We start from the raw sequence: 19007 nt of genomic DNA, 5'->3' as shown, positions 1-19007 counted from the left end.
CACTTGATTTTCCGCACGCCACATAGGTGCAGGTGCTGGGGAGAGGGAGCCTCCTGTGTCTGTGCTGAGCGGCTGGGCCGGCCACACTACGGCCCCTGCGAGCCCAGGGCTGGTGCTGGGCAGCCCGGCTCTGTGCTGGGCAGCCAGCAGCTGCCCCAGATCCGGACGACTGGGACGGCACCTCCACCGCGTTGGGGAAGGGGGAGCCCAGGTGCCAGCGGGCTGCAACACTCGGACCCCAGCGCCCCGTGCTGCAGCCCTGCTTCGCTGGCCGATATTCGTAGGGCAGCGGGGCTTTGGTAGCTGAGATTTGGCGGCTGGGTCTTGTTAAAACCGTGTGCTTTTGGACATGGCGGCCATTTTCCATGACAGTTCCAGGGTGCTTATTGTCATTTTTACCAAAATCTCTCTGGAATGGCCAACGCTCTTCACTTACCAACCCCACACTTTCTTATGGAAAACTGAGCATGGTTTTCTCATGGAAACAATGAGATTTTCTTGTGCGGAGTGGTAGTGCAGGAGAGTGTTTCACCCACAGGGCCCTCTTTTCTTCTTTATTCCAAACTCTGCAAAAGGGAAACAAATGCCAGTTGTTCCGTCAAATTTCTTTCAGCCATCCATGCCAACTGCCCCCAGAAGCAGCCAGCTCTGGGGGGGATCACAGCCGCCCTCCCCGTCCTGGAGCCGTACCAGGGAAGCTAAGGCAGAGCTTCCCTGCCTGAGCAGGACGAGTCCAGCATGGTGGGCAGCAGGACTGAAATTTTGGGCTAGGGAATTCCCACCGGCCATGCCCCAGCCCCGGCTCCGTCTCATTGTACATCAATAGTGGATGAGCTCCGGCTTTGTCTGGGCTGGGGAATACATGTTGTAGCTAGTGATGTTAATTAAGCGGTAACTGGACTGATGGAGATTTATTTTCAGGCTGCCTGCTAGAAACTGGTTATACACATCTGGGAAATGGAAAATTGACCTCCTGCTCGTTTCCTGTCTTCTCCAAAGCAACCGTTAATTATTGCGGGAGCCTGCAGAAGCTATGGGGCAGGCTCCTCCGCGCAGCGCTCCCTCGGGGCCGCCCGGACAGGCCTGGCAGGAAGCATCCCTTCAGCCGGGCTCTGGCGCCTGGGCCTCGTCTCCCTCCATCCCAGGTCCAGGTCCAGGCGATCAGCTCTGAAGCTGGCTGGGGGTGGCCTGGGGTGGTCTCCCAGTGCCCCTTCCTTGCCTTTCTCCGGCTCCCAGCCTGCGCAGCCCCGGGGAGAGGGAGGCTGCTCATGGGTGTGGAAAAGGGGGGACGTGGTCAGCACGGGGGGCAGACAGGGAGCTCTGGGCTCGGCTCAGCGCTCGGGGCATGCACCGCTGCCTCCCTGGGAGCTCTTTCCACAGCGGGGACCACAGGAGCTGGCACTGGGCAGAGTTCAAAGACTGGAGGTCTCTCCCTGTCTCCGTGACTGACCTTCCCTCTCCCATGCCTTAGTTTCCCCTGAGCGATGGTGATGCTTTGAGTGAGGGTGATGGTTTTTGCACGTAACAGGGCTCATCCTTTTGCTGCAGAAGAGGCCAGCAGCACTCACTCCAGAACCAGTGGCTCCAGTTGGTACAGGATGCTCTGGTTTTCCAGACCTGTGTAACATGAACTACTCCTTGACGTGTTTTCCTCCATCTGGCTTTGCACGCAGTCTTACCCTCTACCCGTGCATTGCGCAGCGGGCTGGAGCACGGAGCCACTGGGCTCTCGAGACCTGCTTGCCTGCACGGAGCTAACTGGGCTCCACTGGGCCACCCTGGGGCACTCCCCTGTCTCCTGGGCCAGGTGGGCCCGGAGTCGCTGGGGTGGGACCAGCCCCCCGTCCCCCGCTGCTCCCTGTTTGCAAGAAGGCAGATGATGCCGAAGGGGTCCAGGCTTGGGGAGCAGCAGCAGCTGCCTGGAGAAGCACTGAAGGGCTTTACAGCCTGTCTGGCTTAGTGCTGGGGCTACAGGCTCCATCTGCTCCCTGGCTCAGCTGTCGGGGCAGAGGGGAGGCTGGCACTGGGAGGGGGAACAAGCAGCACTTCGCTTTTAGGTACCCTTAACCCTTGAGCTTCAGGTGACCTGCAAACAAAGCCCACAGCCCCCACACAGTCTCCTGGTTAGTGCCAAAACCAGCACAGCAGTCGCCCATAATGCTTTTATAATCTGCTTTCTTTAAGATGACTGTTCCCACAAGAAAGGGAGGGGGAGGCATGATTAATTTTCATTAGCCTTGTAAATAATAAGCTTGTTTCCGCTAGTCTTGCCCTGTAATTAGGGCTCTGGTTCCAGGGCCGTGCAGAAGGAGGCTGGATTTGCTGGTGACTCACGGGAAGCCGGGCCAGCCTGGACATCCCACCCTGGGCCAGGAAAAGGAAGGTGGCTGGGGCCCCCTCGGAGAGACGGAGCTTCCCCTCGCTCCGGAGCGGAGGGGAGCAAGGGACGGCGGTCCTCCGAGGGGAGAGGGAAAACCCACCCGAAGGGAGTGTGGGCTGAGGTTCGCACATCTTCATTAGTCAAATGAAAATGAAAGCAAAACTTCTGGCTCAGGGCTGGCGGTGTCTGTCCCCATAGCTGGGTGTTGCACATGGATGTCGGATGATCTCAGGAGGAGTTCAACGACACGGAGATGAGGTGGGGAAGCAGCACCTGGGTATTTGCGTGGCGCCTGGGGCTGAATGACCTACAGCCGCCAGTGCCTTGGGTCCAGAGCACCGCGGAAACATATATTTCACTGCCACCCCAATTTTGTTTTTCCATAGTTTTACCTAGGTTGCGTTATACCCTCCCTTGCTGTAGGCTGGATCCTCTGTGTGCCCCAGAATGCCTACCCGCCAGGACGTGTTTGGACACAGGGCTTTGGCTTAGCCCAAGATGGAGGTGGCAAGTGAATGACTCTCTCACAGTATTTAGCAGTGTGTGATTCATTCCCTTCATCCAACGTAGTGTTATTGCTTGGAACCAGGCCTCGTATCTGAGCATCACGTTTCCCCATTCCATTGCTCCCCCAGGGCAGAGGTTGCAGGATGTCAGGCCAGAGCAGAGGTGACGCAGCCACCTTAACAGACGTGTGCAGGGAACTGTAGATGGAGAATTTAGTGACTTCTAGGAGAGCAGCACTGCTTTTATCACAAGGGGCTGATGGACGATCGCTTCCCACCACGCAGCAGCGTTCAGAGCATGTAGGTGGTGGGGGCATCAGTGCTGAAGGCAGGACAGCCTTCAGCTGGTCCTGCCCTGCGGTGCGGGGTGGTGCTCAGCCCATCGCACCCAGGGCAGCTGCACGGTGTCAGCAGGCTCGCGGCTGAGCAGCAGCGCTTTCTCCTGGCCCAGAAAATTCACGTGGGAAGAAATAAAGAGGGACTCGTGGGGCTGAGATCTGGGAAACAGGGAGCTGCTGCTTTGGTTACTCTTCTCCCTAGCGCAAGGACAGAGCATCACAGAAAGCGGTCAAGGTGGGATCTTTTGTGCAAAATTCACCTGTGGAACTCGCTGCCATGAGACATCAGAAGCACAAAGCTAAGGAAGTTTCAAAAGAGAAAAAAAAAGGATGTGGATAAGGAGAATGTCTCTGCCTACAGGAAGGGGAAACCAGTCTTTGGGTCCTCTGGAAAATGAAATGTCCGGGATACCACCAGCATGGGGCACCTCCAGGAATGCCTCCATCCCGGCAGCACGCACATAATCCCTCCTTGGGCTTGCGAGGTTCTCCATTACCTCTGCGTGCTGCTCGGAGCAGTGTGAAAGTCGTACTGTCCAGCTCAGGCAGCCTGGGAGGTGAACTGCAAAGCCAGGCAGGAGCCACCGATGAAGGGCATATCTGCTGCTGCAATTTCAATGTGCAAGAAGATGCACAGCTTCAGCAAGGCAGCAGCCAGTTGTGGCTAAACACTACTGGAGTCAAGAAAATAGTCATCCTGGGTGGGGTGACCGCCTATTTTACAGCCACCCAAAAGTCTGAGAGCAGCAAGTGGCTTCTTGCTGGTGTGGGCCAGGGACGAGCAGGACCTATGCCGTGCTCCGCAGATGAGCCCAATCCTACAGCCTCCATGGGAGGAACCTCCTGCCGAAGAGCTAAGATGTAGCCCCTTCTGGGAACAGTGTTTTCCCAACCCAGCAGATGCAGCAAAAACCCTTCTTGAAAGAGCTGTTTGCTAAGGAAAAAACAATTGGCGCACTAATTAAAAGTGACTGATTAAAGGACTGAAAGGGAGTTACTCATCTTGTTAGAGGCAGGCACCTGCAGAGCTCTTCTTGCCGTCAGAGCGACAGCATCCTCCATACCACAGAGAGGACACCGCTGCTCAGCGGTGGCGGGCGCGTGGAGCAGCCCTGATCCGCGTAGCACGTCCTCTCATCCAGCACAAACCCGCAGCCGCCAGCCCAGCGCATCCCGAGGAGCTGCAGCAAATTGATCCAGCGCGAGGCAGTGCCAGTCGGTGGCTGTCGGCGTGACAGCAGGCAGCACAGCGCAGCGCAAAACGGCGAGTGCCGTGGGCCCGGCTGGCCAAAGACAGCGCAACCCGCTCCCAGCCATGCGACCCAAGCAGCACCACGCGCAGAGCGGTGTGGGCACACACGCATGCCCCGCTCTTTCTGGGCTGGCTATTCTCTTCTAGCACCAGCGTGGTCTGCCCTTACTTGGGTTGGCCACAGACGGCTTCTGAATGTGCTCCATCTTTTCCATCCCTTGCAAAGATGCTTTGGAAAGGTCACTTTTGGAAAGGCAATAGCAACCGAGGAACAAATCCCTGAATGTGTTTATCCTTCAGGTCTCAGAACTGCGTTTGAACTAAACATCTTGGGAAAAACCTCCCAGGTGACTTGAACTTTTGCCCACGATGGAGAATGCACTGCTACGCTCAGTGGAGCATAGTCCTTTTAGTGGCCGATTGCTCGTTTGTTAAAAAGAAAACCTTTCTTTGCTTGTGGTCCGGACTGAACCATCTTCAGCTGCCTGCCCCTGGAGGCACACGGGGTCCTGGCCGCAGCGCTGAGGAGCTCTCTGTTGTCAGCCTTTTAAGGACCGGTGGTCTGCAGTTAAGTCGCTTGTGGTCCTGGTGTCTCCTGGTGTGAGCCACATCGTGCAGTCCTCGTGGCTCTTCTCTAAACCATCTCCAGTTTATCGACATCCTCCCAGATATTGGGCTGCCAGAAAAGGACCTCTTCTAGAGCGATACTGTCCGTGCCCCACACAGGCCCTGCTTCTGCTGCAGTGTCCTTCACTGATCAAGGCAGAGTCTCATTCTAACCATCACTTTGTGCAGATGTCTTACGTCCAGCTATTCAGCCACCATGTCCCTCAAGTCCATCTTGGGATCGTACTAGGATACAGTTCTCAGCACAAGCCTCTCCCTTTAAGTTCCTCATAACAAGGCAACCTCGTCTCCATGCGTAGCACAAAGATGCTTGCAGAGCCGGCTGTCAGGCCCACCAGGATGAGCTGGAGAGTTGTGCAAGGCCCCAGACGTTCTCCATCTTCTGCTTCCTCTGCTAGGACACAGATCTGTAAGCTTTACAGGTAGATGTGACTCAAAAAGCTGACCTTGCCTGCCATGACATTCAATGTCCCTCTTTGCACCCTCATTCCTCCCTAAAGGTGTTGATTTTAACATTTGCTGATTTTAACAGTCTAATTATGTGACGCTCCTAGCCAGATTTCGGGAGCACAACTAGGTCAAATTCATGTCCATACGTGAGCGGAGTGTATTATCCAGGCTCCTTGGCATCGGTGTGAAGGCAATTAAAGAATTTCTTCTCTTCAAGTCCCTTGCTGTCTGGACCAATTTTATTCTCACCATCATGATGTCACGCTGATGAAGGCTCCTCAGTCCCTCCTTCTTGCCCTTCTCCTTCATTGTTTCATATCCTACTGGGTCTGTCCCACACCCTCCTTGCTCCCCACGCCCTCAGAGGAAGGTCTTCCGTCATGAACAGCATCTCCTGGACCACTGCACCGCACTGGACCGTGCCGGCTCACACCCTCACGCTGCCAGCGGGGCACTGCCGCAGGAGCCTTCTCCTTGCAGAGGCGCACGGATAACCCAGCAGAGCCTCCAGCATGCCCTGCCCCACCGCTGCCCGCTGCTCGCCCCAGAGCTCTTCCCTGTGAGGTGCATCGTTAGCGCGGGTTAGTGAAGCCCTCCTCGGCAATTACAGGCTACCCAGCTGTGTGGACACCCAGCGTATCTGGGCCCTGGGGAAGGAACGTGGCACCCCACTGGTCAGTGGGATCCCTCAGAAAGAGCATCCATCTGCCCTGCTGGGTGTCACTGTGGGCGTGACTATCTCGCTGCGTGGACTGGAGAGGCTCAGTTCTGCTCCACCCAGCTCCGTCTCCCATTCCTCCACCGGGAAGCTCGGAGCTGTTTTCTGCTGTTCCCACGCTAAGAATTGGTAACCTCCACCCACAGGGAATTATGTCCCCTCCTCTTCTCTCTGGTGCTGCTGGCCTGCCCAAGCTTCAGTCTCTAGTCAGGCAGAGCAGACCCTAGTTGTCTGTGTGTTTATTTAGTAAATGAATGAAACAAAATTTAATGTAAGATCTTACCAGAAGAGAGGGTGGTATTTCTTCCAAATGAAACAGATTTCAGTCTCTCAGACTCATTCTCTCCAAAGTCTTTCTCCTTCATGTACTTGCAAGCTCCAAGGCTTATGTCCAGGAGGTCTTGCCAGGTTCACCTGTACACAAAACTAAAGAAGAGGGGCACTGCTGTCGGGTCCCTACTATGTCTCTGAGGTTCCTCTTGATTGACAATGATGTGGGATTTGGATTGGTCTTTTACACCCTCTAGGAGTCAACGGTCATGATGGGTGGATCTGTTGCCTCAGCCTCTTGCTTACTTCAGCGTCGATAAATCTCGGGTGAGACCGGTGCGTGTTGTCTTTGTGTTCAGGGTGCCTTCCTGTTGGGAGAGCAGGAAGAGGAACAGCACGCGCAATGTGCCGTAACCTCGTTTCCCTCCTCCCACGACCCGAACGCAAGTCTTCTGCTGACAGGTCATCTGTGCGGGGACCCTTGCCGAGCACCAGCCTTCTGGGCCTGGGGAGAGGAACACGTTCCTCACGCTTCAGCAGGACTTTGCCGCTCTTCCCAGCTTTGCTCCATTGTTTCCTCTGGTGCTTCCACACACACATTTTACCATTCATGCCTCCTTCAGAAGAATCTTAATACTGGCTACAAATCTCTTCACTTACGAACAGCCATATCTCATCTGTGCTCTCCATTCTCTCCACAGCATCCTGTTTTCCTTTCGTGAATGTGAGGCAGTGATAGCTCTCAAATCAGGCCCCAAGCATCCTTCATACAAAATTTAATTCTTTCTGGGAGACCCAAAGGACCTCAATGTATTTGTTTTATCCAGAGAAATGGTTATGAGATTAGAGGTACAAGAACACACATCTATTTATTTTCATTATTTCTGTTGCTGGATTTGCACAGAATGATGCTACGGCCTATTTCATAAAGGAGAGCAGGCCAGAGGTTTGTAATGACTATATGTGAACTTACAGCCTCTAAATCTAAGGAGCAGAGGGAACTCAAGTTAGGGTTGATAGCAGGAGGAGGGGAACATTGCGTTCAGCAGCGCTTGCCGTCACCGGGAGCCTGCATGTCTGGCTGTGCTCTTCACCCATTCCTTACTGCCCCTGTGCTGGAGCTGCTCGTCCCCTCTGTCCCTGCGGACGTCCCTACTGTGCTCGCAGGATCTTCGCTCCGCCTCACAGCCTTTCTCCAGTACCAGAGCTCTGGATCCAACATGGGGCCGGCTGCAAAACAGAGAAGCCCAGCCAGGTCACTTTGCTGGTTCCCTGACACGAGGACTTCATTTCTTCTCAGGTTTAGCAAGAAGCAGACATGGGCAGTTTGCTGAGGGTCCTTCAAGTTTGGGAGAGAAACAGTAAGTCCCTGCAGCAGGAGGTGAGGGACCGGCCGGGGAGGGACCTCCCTTTCTCACACAGACCCAGCCCAAATGCTGCTTTCTGAGCCTGTAACATTTCACGGTATTTTCACTAAAATAATTAAATCCCAGTACCATCTGCACCTTTCCAGGAATACCTACCATGAGTGCTCTGCTTGCCTTGCTCTGCTCAGGTCGTGGCCACACCAGCGTGGCCCCAGGAGTGGCTGGCTAGAAGGGAAAGACCGTCCTGCCCTTCGCATCGTGCTGCCATGCGAGCAGGCTGGGCTCTCCACTGCTCAGTCATGACCAAAACCCTCATCGACTTCGTCTGGAGACCCCCACAGGCAATAGGATCCTTTACTCAGAGTTGCCTCTTTCTGTCGCTCAGCTGCCATCATCTCTGAGGTGGCAATACCGGGGATCGTGAACGCCAGATCAGTCTCTTCAAGGCCATCTCCACCCACACTCCAAGTCCAACAGAACCACGTGGGCTACAGAAGGGCAGGTTGTGGCCCTCCTCTGCTAGATCAAGGCTCGGAGGAACAACCGTCGGGAGCTGATTCTCCAGTGAGGTTTGGCTGCAGAGAGTCTGAGGCCCTTGTTCACCAAGTGTCTTGAATCATGCGGGGAAGGGACGTCAGTTCATCAGCAGGACAGCCCTGAGCAAACAGCAGCGTGGGAGCACGCAGACCGCCCTGGAAGGACCCTTGGCAGCTTCCTCCGACATCCTGTGCCTTCATTGCCTGGAGGCTGAGGGACCCCAGCTTGCCCCCACTCCCCACCATTCCCCTTGGTCTGCAATCCACTTGCCTGAGGTTACACCACCTCTCACAGCAGTCTGTGTCCTTCCACACGTCGGCTTCAATCCCACCCCCTCCACGCAGCAGCCATGACGTGAGCAAGCTGCTCCCGAGACTGGGAGAAAGAGGGGGATGATGGAGGTGGATCGCTGGTAGTTAACGTAATGTAATTGTGCTGGTGGCACAATTGTTCATTTGCATTTCCCTGGGGCGTTGATGCTGATATTAATTAAAGGTAATTATAGCACTGCTTTCTCAGTGCAACAGTAGCATGCAAAGACAAATGCAGTATTACAGACAAAAATGTTTCTTTCTCCAGAGCTTCAATGGCATCTTTTATTTTGAGACATCTGCTGGGTGAGCGGAGACCTGGAGCCCAGGCACTGCTCCTCCCGCCCGTCAGAGTCACCAAGGGGTCCCGGCATCGGCACCGTTCCTAGAGGTACTCCGGGGTTCCCTGCGAGTGCTGGTGACAGACACAGACGTGGTGGGTGATGGTAGCACTGAACAGATACTTCCAGCGCAAGTAGCTATTGGTGGTGATATGGGGTGCTGGGCACTAGTGGTGGATACTTGTGCACCCAGGAGGGGTGCTGAGAGCGTTGCTACCAGATGCTGATGACTTCTACGGTGGACATTAGTGGCTCTAGTGACACATGGTGTTACCCTTCATAACAGTGCTGGTGGCATTAGAGCAGGAGAGCAATAGCTTTGCTGCTGGGTACTGGGCAGACGGATGCTGATGCTGTGGGTGGCTGTAGGTAGCACTAGCCATGGATACTGGCTGTGCTAATGGCTGTTGCAGGCTCTACGTGTCTGGATTACTGGCTCAAACCTCACTCAACTCGCTAGTAGCTGGAATTCACTTGTCGTGTGGCGAGAGCTGTGAAGGGGTTGGATGGTGTCAATGCAACGACTGCTGCACGGCCATCTGCAGCACCCAGACTCATCATACCTCGTCTATTATTAGTGTTATATTTAGGGCTGGGAGCGGTGGCAACCGGCAACCTCATTGACATCTCTGAGCTCAGGAATGTCGGAGTTTGGGATGCGGAATTGTCCCTTGTCTCCAAGAGCTGATGCCTCCAAAACAGAGGCCTCCTTGGTTAGGTGGAAGCATGTTGGCTGTACCTCCTGGACAGAGCGTCTGTCTGGTTTTCACAGCTGAGTACCCAGCAGCAGCAAGAAACTCAAAACCCAAGTGTTTTGGTGTGGAAGAGAGGCAAGCTCTGGGACATATGTGACTGCCCCGACTAAACAGCATCTGTCCCCTGCTTGGCGTTCCCAGGGCGTGTGCCTCTCCTTTAACCATTTCCTCTGCATTGTTGGGGTGCAAGTGGTACAGAGCTAGCGGGAAGGTGAAGAGGGTTTGTACTGGAATTAGGACGGCAGTATTCTGATCTTTCCAGGCTTTCCGTTCTTCTGTCTGTGGGGATACGCGCCATGAGAGTCCCTGAATGCCTCTTGAACACCAAGTCCTCTTATTCTCTACCTGCGCTCTATCTGTCCATCTGTCTAGCCCTTGCTTCCTTGGGACAGATCGTAGGGAGGGCTGTTGAGCATGTTTGGAAGGAAACGCGGTGCCTCTGTCATAACCCCAGCACGCATTGCACCTGCGATGTCTGTAAAGACCCCCCGGGTGTGAGTTAACCTGGGGAGAAAACCCCTCTTGCTGGGTGGTGGCAGGGTGAGAGCAGGAGCTGGTGGGCACCGCGGTGCCCAGCTCTCCTCTCTGGGGACAGAGCTGCTGGCTTATCACTGCCACTGGGCCACCGGTTTGGTCTTCCTCTGCCTCACCGGCGAGGGAGTCAAACACACCGCTCAGATCCAGCTTTCCTAGAAAAACTGCGGAGGTTTGTATCCTTGTCCCAGCCTTCCATACGTCCTCCCAGTCAAGAAGCTTTGCTGGCCTATTTTAAAGCCCCCTTGAGCTCGAGGCAGGCCTTCTCAAGGCCCAGATGGCCGCCGCTGTCCAGTTAGGAGTGAAAAAAAGCCATCATGGGAAGGCTGACTCCTCGCTTTGAGTTACCGTGCCGTTCCCGTCCCTCGCGTCTCAGCAGCGACAGGCTGAACTCCCCAGCCTGTCCCTGCACCACGCTTGCACCTCCTCAGTGCAGAAGAGAAAACACGCACACGCACACACAAGCCTACCTTGGAAATTAATTGACGTAATCCCCAAATAATATTTAATCTCACTGGTAAAGTAATTCAGGCTGTGTTCTTTGTTGTGATGTGTAGGTTTTTGAGGACATTAAGAAACATTGGGTGTTTTCCCCATATTTATTTACTTTTCCTACAGGCAGCGTTTTTTTCCGTTGTTTGCAGTGTAGCTGGTGGTGAATGACAATGAAGAAAGCGGCACAACGTTTTAGCTGCAATACAGTAGCACCTAGTGACCAGATGGGAGAGATTTACAGTGTGAGCTGCTCGAGCAAAGGTTTAATGAGCAGCGTGGGCAGGTGGGAGCAGGACGCAGGTTTTGCAGGGACACCACAGGGACCCGGCTGCCATCTGCCACCCCGGTCGGGGGGTTTATCCCCAGGATTGTCCTTCCTGCCGTACTGGGCTCTGTTCTCCCAGGGCTCGGAGCAAAGTGACCAGTGCAGGAGATGAGGCCCAGGGGGTGACAGGACCACCCCTGCTCAGGACAGTAAGCTCCTGGCATGGCCAGGAAACAACGATACAGCCATGGGCAGCAAGGGGTTCCTTGAGGGATTACTTCATGACAAAGAAACAAGGGAAGGAAAGCCCAAGAGCACTTTCCCACACAGGGGCTCGCCCCAGCCCTGTGCCCCTGAGCAAGGAGCCCGGGCATTTTCCACGTTCTCCTCCCCACCTAGCTGATTTCCAGTCCATCCTCTCAGTCCACGTGCAACACAGAGGGACGTGGGACCCGCTTCCACATCTTCCCCCGCTCCCATGGTGTTGCCTCGGCCTCTGTGCATAGGATGCTTTCTCGCATTTGCCTTGTGCCTTTGCTAGGGCTTAATGAAGAGAACCTGGGTGGCAGTCGGAGTTGTTGTGTCTTTACAGCCTCAGGGTTATGGCCTGGGACGTTTGGCAGGAAGACACTGCTCTGCTCTTTGTGACCTGAGGACATTTTCCCTTTTCTCTCTGCCTGGCAGGTCTTCATGAGGGACAGCTCTGGAGCCCAGAGGGACACAAGGTGCACAGGATGCTGAATCTGGCCTAGTCCCCAAGCCCAGCAAGCTGTGAGAGGTACGGTATGGCCCGGGGGTGCCTTTGGGGCTCTTTGGAAACGGCTGAGGGGGCGGACGGGATGGACAGACGGAGCTGTGTGCTAGGGAGGCTGGGGAAGGGGAGCTGGAGAGGGTGTTTCAATGGCAACCCTCCCTTCATCTAGTAGTGAATCCTGCCACACGCCCATCGCTAAAATAAAGTTATGAAATCCAATACCGATTGCTATAGTAACGTCACGCCTCCGCGCTGACCTAGTTTGAGACACAGGAGGTGCTCCCGCCGTTTTGGGCACACAGGAGGCTGCAGACGAGTCTCAGTCTGGAGAGAGTGGCAGAGGGAGCTGCTGGGCGTTCCCCACCTGCGTCCCCTTGCCCCAGGACCCAGGCCACATGAGCTGCTTTGTCTCAGGCACTGAGCAAATCCGCTGCCGGAGAGCATCTCCATCCTGCATCCCAAACACAGGCAGGGCCCCGCCTAGCTTCATCTGGATGTTTAGGCACAGGAACATCTGCCCTGGAGCAAGGCAACACCCTTGCAAAGCTGCAGAGACCTGGTGGCGCAGGAGCAACAGCCATCCCCGTTCGGAGCACCCTGTTACCGCTGTGCCACAAACGCCGGGGGCAAGAGCCTGTCCCAGCTCTCCCCGCTACCCCCAGCTCCTCCTCGTCTGCTCAGTCCTCGGTACCCCCGGTCCCGGGGCTGCTGCTCGCGCTGGTAGCACAGTGAGACAGGAGGAGCCGGCTGGCGGTTTGGGGCAGGGTGGTAGCACAGAAGGCCAAGCAGAGCGGCCTGCCTTCTTCTGCGTCACAAGTTTTCAGTGCAAGTGGGGACAGCCTCCATGCCTGGGAGTCACAGCATACGTAAGGTCGAGGGCAGCCGTGTTACGTGCTTTTCATCCTCCGCTTGCTCCATGGAGGGCTCTGCAAACACGCACACAACCCTCCAGGCCTCTTGGACAGCACTGGCCAGAACAAATCGGTCTTGGTCCCGAATGGTCTCATTAGCTGCTCTTCCAGACAAGCTGGAACGTGCCCCATGTTGTCACCAGCATGTGCCCCGAGTGCCCTGTAAGAGCGCAGAGACTGCAGGTAGGTTTCAAAAGCCAGTTGACCCTTGCTCGCTGCCCTGGTCCTTCCTCTCCATCTCATCAGCTCTCCTGCTTTCTTCCTAAAAACTCTCCCTTTCTTATCCTGCCTTCATTTGTCCCATTTGCCCTACTTAATGCTTTGCATTTCCTTCTTCAGAGCAGATCCCATGTTCTGGAGAACTTTGAAAAATTTCTATTTAGGGACAGACAAATAGGTTGTAAAGTTTCTGGGGTTTTGTTCCCTTGAGAGTTGATTATATTACCAGTGACATTTGCATGAAAATAAGTTCTCTGCCTCTCTCAAGAGTTCATCTGCTCCTCCAGCTTAGTCAACACCTGAAGTCAAAAATCTTTGTCATATTGCAGCCATTGATTTTCACAGCATTTGGTTGTGCTGCTACCAAAAAAAAAAAAAAGTAGTATCTGGAGCATACAAGGAAGGAAGATTATTCTTCGTCTGTTTTGGGATGGCTCCAGTCAGACCCCGTCCCTCCCCATCGCCCCAGTGGGCATCAGCTGGCAGTCCCAGCAGAGACGGCCTTTGCCTAAAGAGCAAGCAGGAGACCACGGGCGTGCACGGAGGCTCCCAGGGCTGCGGGGCATCATTCAGCTACCGTGAGGCCTCGGGAGCTGGGCCCAGATTCCTCATTAAAAAGGCAGAAACCACTTATTCACACGTGAAGTGAGATGTGAGGAGAATCCTTCCACCCGTGACACGGGACTCAGTAGTGTTGAGAAATCAGTGCTGCACACTTTCCTGAGCTCCTACGCCAATGTAGCCCACGCTGGGGTTTGCCTCATCTGGCATTAGGTGCCTGGAAGCTGGGTTTGTAGACGGGCTGGGCGAGCCCGTTGGGACACCTTTGGGCACCAGGACAGACTGGCCCCCGCAAAGCAAGTCACCCTCTCCTGAGGAGGTGTCCCAGGTAGTTGAGACACAGGACTCGCTGTCACATGTCTCGGTGGGAAGGCCGGGGGACATTAACCCCAGGGGTGCTCCTCAGGAGACCCTGGCTTAACCTCTTCTCAGCAGCCCGGGCCAGGCAGCGTTGCCGGCTGCTCAGACCTCAGTGCCCGCTCTGCCCCTGGGACGGAGCTCCCCGACAGCAGCGGGAAACTTCCCGGGGAGAAGCAAGCAGCAGAAGGCGGCTGGAGGAAGGTCTGTTGTATAATGAATTGTTCTAAGTAGAAGCCGGCTATTTTTATTCCCTGCGATTAGATTCTGAACTCTTTGAATCATCATTAATGCAACGCCCTGGAAGCCGCGGCCCCCCTCGCTGAATGCCACATGAAGTGTTCCTGCTAATTCAGGGAACATTTGCATTCATGCGTGTAGGCAGACCGACGTCACCTACACCACGGTATACAATTTTTTAAGCTCCTTGCAGCAGGGTGAGGGGAGTCATTTTTCTTCTGCAGGTTGCAAATCATTTATTCCTTATCTAGCTAGTTATTAGCATGCCGCTAGGTTTCTATATATAAAAGCCACCCATGTGTTTGCAGCCAGCTTGGATGGCTGGGCTGAGGTTTCCGTGGGAGGTTATGGTACGTGGAGCCCTGGAGGAGCTGATCAGCAGAGGGCAGGACTAGCTGACTCCCGAGGCTGCCTGCAGCCCCGTCAGGACAGGGCTTTCTTCCTTCTGGAGGACTTGTGCCCTGAGCAGTCCCATTTTACAGGCTGCTGCCTCTCCTCATGCTTCTGCCTGCCTCTCCTGAGCAGCACCCGAGTGGCCTCCTGGCCCTTCGTGGCCAGCCCTGCCTCAGCAGCACGCGCCCCTCCCCAGCCAGTCCTGCTCAGGCGAGCCCTGCTTCAGAGGCTGCGGTCTCAAGAGAAGTCTTCCAACCTAAACCAGTCTGTGATTGTCCCATAAATGCCAGCCAAGAAGCCTGGCGAGAGGGGCTCTGGCTTCTTGCTGGCACCGCCTGGAGCAAGGTCTGTATGCTGGTGCCTGGTGTTTTGTGGTGTCCTTTACATGGGCCATGACAGAGGTTGGGGTGAGAGAGCCGAGCTCTCCCCAGAGGTGGCGGGTTCCTCCCTCCGTTTAGCAAGGACGAAGGCCCCCGGGCTGGCAGGCAGCGTGGCGGCAGCCGCTGTGGTGTTTCCGCAGGGAACAAACTTAGGAGCTGGGTGGACAGCCAGAAGCTGGGCAGGCACGCGAGGGCGAGGCCAGGACAGATAGCTAGGAGATCATTGCTTTGCTTCTATCATCTGCACTGCATTGCAGCTGCCTCCTCTTCTCCATCCCGTTCCTTTTGGCTACCTCCTGCTCTGCCCAGAGTTCGGGCCAGCCTAGTCTCTTTGCTGTTAAAAACAGACAGAAAAGCAAATATTTGCAGTCATTGAAGTATCTCTTACAACAACAGAGGCTTTTCAGCTACAATGAAGATGTGATTCAGTCTTCCCGAAGTGGAGTGAAGCATCTCCCGCCCGCTTCAGCAGCCCCCGGCCCGGCCCCATCTCCCACTCGCAGCAGAGGAGCGCAGCAGCTGTGGGTGCTACAGGAGGGAAACGTTGGCAGTGCTCAGCCAGGGGAGGAGAGGAGTCCCCGCCGAGCAGGAAGCTTCTTCAGGCAAGGCTATCGTCTCCTGCATGATTAGAGACTTCATACGCGGCTCGGTGGCTGGAGCTGCAGGTGTATTTTGCAGGAGGTGCTGCTGTAAGGCAATTCAGCGCAGCCGGTCTGAGCCTGCAAACCGGCAGCGCCAGTGCCGCTGCTGTAAACCGTGCCCGAGAGGCAGCTGGCTCCAGCTGGGGTTCGGCGTGGTTTGGGACACACAAAACCGGCATAAATCAGGTCAGGTCATCCACTGCGCCTCAGAGACCTCTGAGCATCAGCAAAGCCACTGGGAAGAGGAAGGGCAACCCCGAAAAAGCACAGGCTTGAGGGGAAGGAAGGTAATGGGGCCACGCAGCCAAACCTGCCCCTTCCCCTGGCTCAGGGCTGCATCCTCTCCACGCCCCGGCAGCCCCGGCCATGACCATCTGCTAACCGGGGTCTTCTCCTGCCAGCCGCCCTGGGTGCCCTCCCTGTGGTCGGGGGCCGTCAGCCTCCTTGGGGCGGGGGGACGCAGCGGGGCACCAGGCGGCTGTCCTGGGAGGCAGCGCTTGCCCAGATCATGGATTTGGGAGATTTAACTTCAAGCTTTTTCATCCTTCCAAATTAAAAAGATGGCAGGGAAGAGGCTCGTTGGGTTTTTCCCTTCTCTGACCCCACGTCTCAAGAACGTGCTAAGGATTGCAGAGAGTAACTGAAATGTGATGAAAACAGTTTAATCCCTCCTAAAGGGAAACCAGCTCAGAGAGGCTGCAGCAACCATGGCATGGGGGGCACCAGGGGCTGGGGGGGTCCTGACTGCCCCCCCAGCCCTGGCCCGACACGTGCCCAGCAGCAAGGCTGGCGCCCCGTGCTGCGGCTGGCCACCAAGCAAAGGGATGCCCGGGGCAAGCAGGACGGGCAGGAGGATCGGGACCTGTTGGCAGCCCTGCAGGAGCCCCCAGGAGGAAAAGGGAGCCATAAACTCTCTGCCACGTAGACGCGAGTGTCCACCCTTGGCCAGAGCGCAGCAGCCTGGGCGAGAGGGAGCTCCCTGCCCTCCCCTGCTCCCTGCCTTCCCACCCCTCCTGCTCCCACCCTCCAGCCCCCCCAGACTTCACTTTCCCTCCCTTCTGCTTGTCCCCCCAGCCCCTCAGGCCCCTCACTCCCTCCTTCCTGCCCCTCTGCTTCTTGAGCCCTCCTGAGCCACTCCGGCCCCCAGCCCCACTCTCCCCTTGCAAGCCAGCCTTCCGTTGCATTTCATTTGTTTTCGTTTCATTTATTTCATTTCATTTCATTTCATTTCCCTATTTATTTGGAGTCCTAAGGCAGTTTTACTTTATTCTGGAGCCCAGCGAACACAAAAGCAGTGATGCCGATGTGCTTTATGGTGAAGCAGTCGCAGGGCTGAAGTCTCTCTCTCAGGAGTGCCTGGGAGATTTCTGCTTCAAATATTGATTGCCCTTTGTAGGAAAAGCCGTATTTACTCTCAATATCCAGAGACATCCCATTATAATCAAATCAGTGCTGTGTTGAGTCCTTAGGGACTGTCTGACTCCTGGAGCATAATGTGAAGGGAGAAGCGCAGCGTCCGTCAGAGCCGTGACGGCCTCGGGCGGCCGAGCCCGAGCGAAGAACCTTGCTGGGAGTCTGGAGCTGGGGCATGGAGGGAAGGGAGAAAGAGGCCACGGCGGGCAGAGCTGAGCCTGGGCAGGTCAGGGTGGTGTTCAGGGAGGACTTGGGCTGCCCTCTACCTGCAGGGCTTCCCCTCCAAGTTCAGCAGGGTTGAGCTTGCCCATTTGGGGCCATCTGGAATTTAAAGGACCAGACGGATGGCTCAGTCTGGAGCCTGTCCTTCTACGCCCCATCCTTCTCTTCTGCCCAGAGGGTTTCCTTTGGGAACATCTCCTGGGGCTTTTTGTCACTGCTCTTTAACCACTGCGCTGATGCCGGCTCGCACAAAGCAGGAGCAGGGCTATCTGGCACATCCGTGCATCTCTCTTCTGTGGCACTTCTCCAGCCAGCACCCACTGCTGCTCCACCAGCTCACACGGGTGCTGTCCCATGGGCGAGGGACTCCAGAGAGGCTGCTGCACCTAGCTGCTGCAGAGCACAACGGGAAAGGGATGGCGCCCGCCATGAGCAGCAGGACACCGGTCAAGGCTAATGTTGCGTTGGGTGTTCCGGCAAGAAGGGCAGGTTTGGCCTCGGAGTTCCCCCAGCTCAGGCCAGGGTAGCAGCCATGTCCTCATCCCCAAAGCACACGGGCACTGTCCGTCTGCTGGAGAGGCCTGAGGGCCAAATCGTCTCTCCCACACCACCAAAGCCCAGGCCACGTGGCAGGGCACCAGGCTGTAGGTGAAGGCAGCCGGACCAGCTGCAGGGCCCAGGTCAACTACGGAAGACATTCCACTTCTTCTTTTTGTGCTTCCAAACAATTATTTAAAGCCTAGCTGCTTTTCATTATTAATACATTTTTCCCTGCGTGAGGAAGGAAAACGAGTCTCTCGGTCCCTATCGTCCCTCGGTGATTGCCGACTCCGCTCCCCGCACCACTTCGGTCCTAGCTGCTTTTGCTGCCGGGCCTGCGCGCAGGAGGAGAGGCTCCGCGGGGAGACCGGAGTCGAGTTTGTGGCTGAACAGGGAGAACCCCGGAGCCCAGGCCACCAGCTCAGCTCCTCGCAGGGACACACCGCTATCCTACTTGCTCTCTAGGAAGAAGCAAATGATGGTTTTCTTTCTCACAAGCTCACTGGAGGCTCTGAGGGCCCAGGCGCTATTTTCCGTTCCAGGCGCATGTTGGGGAACATTGGATCACCCTAGGGTTGGAAAATGGCTCTTCTGCACAGAGCCTGGCGTCCCAGCTCCCAGAGCAGCCCCTTCATCTTACCAAGGAGCGGCCGTTCACCTACGCAGACGTGTTTTGGGGCTCTGGATTTTGCAGTAGTCTAGGATACCGGTTCTCCAGATTTTTACACCCATAGGATGCTTCAGTGTTTGCTGGTTGCCTTCAAGCTGCACTCAAACTAAAATGAAAAGGAAATAGGAAACTGAAAGGTAAAAGGAAATAAGAATTAGTTTATACACTACATGATTTCAAATAGGTTTTAAGTATGGAAAATCAACACATTGATTGATCAACTTAACGCATCTATATGTTCATTGATTTTCTTTAAGCAGCCCCAAAAATTTGTCTTTTTTTCCTGTATAAACCAGTGCAGGTGAGGAGCCCTCTGAGCCGAGCAGGACGGGGCAGGTGCACCAAAGAAACCGTCAGTGAGGAGCTCCCCTGCCCCACAGGGACCCTCCGTGTCCGGCTACCCCTCCGCCACCCCCCGGGGATGCCTGTGCCTGCTGAGCGGGCCAGAGGCACCAGCCTCGGCCCCCTGCTCCGGCAGCGGGGACCATAGCGAGGGGCGGACGGCCAGGCTCGGGGGGGACACAGCTCCCCCAGGAGCGATGCAGCAAGGCAGGAAAGAT

At 55.6% G+C, this 19007-nt stretch overlaps 1 protein-coding gene across 7 annotated transcripts in view; it reads left to right on the top strand.

Annotated features, from left to right (window-relative positions):
- The window catches only part of DLGAP4 (DLG associated protein 4), a 157773-nt gene that overhangs the window by 69702 nt on the left and 69064 nt on the right, over positions 1 to 19007 (top strand). For all 7 annotated transcript variants that reach the window (XM_087749536.1, XM_087749538.1, XM_087749537.1 and 4 more), the window contains exon 3: positions 11831 to 11924. The gene's annotated coding sequence lies outside the window, so the exon portion shown is untranslated. The remainder of the gene's footprint in view (positions 1 to 11830; positions 11925 to 19007) is intronic.

This window comes from Nipponia nippon, unplaced genomic scaffold (assembly GCF_047370975.1).
Source record: "Nipponia nippon isolate SJK-2023a ecotype South Korea unplaced genomic scaffold, ASM4737097v1 scaffold_13, whole genome shotgun sequence".
In the NCBI taxonomy this organism is placed as follows: domain Eukaryota; kingdom Metazoa; phylum Chordata; class Aves; order Pelecaniformes; family Threskiornithidae; genus Nipponia; species Nipponia nippon.
This window is presented reverse-complemented; position numbering and strand designations above follow the sequence as displayed.